This window comes from Crocuta crocuta, unplaced genomic scaffold, assembly GCF_008692635.1.
Source record: "Crocuta crocuta isolate KB4526 unplaced genomic scaffold, BGI_CrCroc_1.0 scaffold32, whole genome shotgun sequence".
Lineage (NCBI taxonomy): Eukaryota > Metazoa > Chordata > Mammalia > Carnivora > Hyaenidae > Crocuta > Crocuta crocuta.
In genome coordinates this window covers 3,867,264-3,870,691 of record NW_027529424.1, presented here as the reverse complement: position 1 = coordinate 3,870,691, position 3,428 = coordinate 3,867,264, and positions in this window count along the sequence as shown.

Here is a 3,428-nt window from a genome sequence, read left to right as displayed (position 1 = left end):
GGTGACCCATCTCTGTCTGGCTGTATCTGTATTTTAAAGGCTGAAGCAGGGCAGGTGCTATGGTGAAGTTCCGGGCAGTCACTGCTGGCTCAGAGAGGGATGCGAAGAGCCTCCTCCAGGCAGGCAGGTTTTCCGGCCTTCATAGGCCCCCAGTGCTCCTGCCTTTGGGAGCCCCACCCCATATCACATTAAACATCAGAAAAAGGGGCACTGGGTGGCTCAGTCATGAAAGCATCTGACTTCAGCTCATGTCATCATCTCACGGATCATGAATTTGAGCCCCACATTGGGCTCTCTGCTGTCACCTCAGAGCCTGCTTGGGATCCTCTGTGTCCCTCTCTCTCTGCCCCTCCCTGCTCACATGCCCTTCCTCAAAAATAAACATTTTTTTTTTAAAAAATCTGAAATATACCCATATACCACCACTCTGAATACAATTCTGTTCAGGGCAAGGAGCTGAATGATTTGCATTTTTGGGGGGTGGGCTTTGCTTTATAAATTATTTTAAATTATTAGATTAACGATGATTATTTCTTGGCAATCATCAAATATTTGGGGGTTAAAGTCAGCATTCTTGAAGCTGACATGTTATGGCTAATAAAATATTAAATTTCCTTCTTGCCAGGGTTTTTCTTTTATACTTCGGGGTCCCAAATTTATTTTTCAGGTCCCAAAGAGAGGCCCATGGAGAGCTCGCAGCCCACCGATTCCGTGCCTGCAGGCTCTCTGGTGTAGGGAGGTGGCCCTTCCACAGGGGAAAAGGGGGCAAGGGAAGGCAAATCCAGTGTTATAAGGTTTATACTCCCCGTGTGGGAGTCCTCCAGCACCCTTAGTGATTTTATAGCGATAGTCCCTTCCTATCTCCCTGTCCTGACCGGGGAATGTTTACGCCCAGGCTCTAAAAAGCAATTTGCATGTATTTTTTTTTTTTACACATTTAAGACCTCTTTTTTTATGTTGTTTGTTTTCAACATTCACCTTACCAAAAGAGATGCTAATTACCAGTTTTAGAAATTTCTAGAAATTTAGAAAAAGAAAAAAAAATCTACCAGTTGGAGGGGAGTGCAATTTAGAGCCCATCAACACTTAAATTCATGTAGCGATTGCTCCGTGCCAGGCACTGTCTTAAGCATTTTGCAGATGTTAGCACATTAATCCTCACAAAATCTCTAGGAAGTGGGCCATTGTACAGACAAGGAACCAAAAGCCAAACTTATTAAGTGACTAGCCCACTACCACACAGCCAGGAAGGGGCAGGTTCTGGTCAGTGACTTCACTGTGTAAAACGGATTAAGGAAATGTGGGTCTGAGAATTTCAAAGACCTCTCTGCATCCCATGTCCTGCTTAGGGCAACTGGGCTTTGAAATGTGGCGGGTCCAGATGTGGGGCATGGGCTTGGATCCCCACACCACACAACTCTCCCGCCCCCTCTCTTACTGTTAGGTGTCCACGACATTGCATCACTCTGTAGATACTTCTGTTGGGTGGGAAGCACATTAAATTATTTCTTTTTTTGTTTGTTTATTTGAGAGAGAGAGTGAGACAGAGCGCAAGTGGGGTAAGGACAGAGAGAGAGGGAGACACAGAATCTGAAAAAGTCTCCAGGCTCCAAGCTGTCAGCACAGGGCCAGACGCGGGGTTTGAACCCATAAACTGTGAGATCATGACCCGAGCCGAAGTCAGGCACTCAACCGACTAAGCCTCCCAGGCACCCCTAAATTATTTCTTGTTAATTCCTAGTCTAGCGTCCCACCCTCCCCTGACAAACATGTGCATTCCTGCAGGAGCACAGTCTGTCTTTCCTGGGCTTTTCGATCCTCAGAGGCTCGGCAGTGCTCAGCACAGAGCAGGCCTTCAGGAGGATCCGCTAGGCCCAGCCGAGCGTCACCAGGGGTATAGTTCCCCCGCACAGGCTATGAGATACAGACGAGCTTTTAAAAATCCTCAGTTCACATTTTCCCCATCAGTTCTGGGAAGTGAAATCGCTGAGCAGAACACGAACTCAACCACTGTTTTCTCTGTAGATCCGGGAAAACTGGTAAGCATCTCTTTGTAAATGTAGGTCGGTGCTCCGGAGTCCTGTTGCCCTGCTTCGATGAAATCAGTCCCAGGAGTTCTGCCAAGCCTGTTTTCTTTCTTTAAAGGCCTTGCTGAGGCATGTTGTAGTCTCCGAATGCTGACACTTGTGGTGATAAAACATGCCAGAGAGGCATATACCATGTGTGGTTGGTTGGCAAGGGGCAAAGCTGTCTAATAGACTGGCACTTGATAGAATCCCTCAGATTGGTTAATATGCCGATTTGAGCCTCAAGCCAAAATGGTCTCATTTGCTACTGTCATCAAAGTCATTACTCTGATCCTTTGATAATTATCCCTTAAGGTAGCCAGTTTTTACCAATGACATTTCCTCAAGGCCCCTTGGTTTCTGTATCAGCAACCCCTCCCTATTCCAACGGGGGTGGACATTTGCCAGACTCGACAGTCGTGCCCCTCCCCCTCCCCCAGGCCACACCTCACAAGGGCCATCACACCCCTCCTCAGTGTGGGTGTGGCAGATCCCTCCATGGTTACCACGTTCCCATGAAAACAGATTTAACTTCCTTTAAGTTGCACTAATTTTCTTTTTTCTGGATCTGTTTCCAAAAGAAACAGGCAAGAGGCAATTTTTGAAACATCGATCGCTGTACTTATGAAGCATCCACTTAATCGCAAAGCCCTACGCTACGCACGATGGGATGGGTTTGTTTTATGTATAAGACAACTGTAAGCCTCCGGAACTTAGCCTAAATCATGAACACGTGAACGTCCAAATACAAAACGGCTACCAGGGGACAAGAGTCAGAGAGCTGAGTTAGCTCTGAGCTCACCCTTATGGCTCGCTGTTCAACCTCTTTGAGTCTGAAGGTGTCTGTGGTTACGAGGGGTGGCAGGAACACCCACCTCCTGAGTGCTTAGGAGGGTTACATAATGTATGTGTAGCGATATTGCGGACGACCCACCCCCTAGCCCCGTATCCCCATGACCCGTCCCCATCACCCCTGCAGCTATGGTGGGCAGTTTCCGTGGGTAAAAGCTTGCCCCCCTGTCGTGGACTGAATTCTGTTCCCACGAACTGCCTCCGTTGAAGGCCTGCTCCCCAGTGTGACGGCATTAGGAGGAAGGGCCTCTAGAGAGACCGGTTATAGGAGATCATCAGGATGGAACCCTACTCCCCGAAGACCAGCGTCCATAGGAGAGGCGAGAGGCACACCAGGGACCTGAACGCACAGAGGAAAAGCCAGACGCAGACACAGAGAGAAGGCAGCCATCCACCAGCCGCGGAGAGACCTGCGGCACCTGGCTCTGGACTGCCAGCCCCCAGAGCTGTAAGGAAGGAAATTTCTGTTCTTTGCTACCCCCCCCCCTCCCCCCAGGCTGTGATATTTTG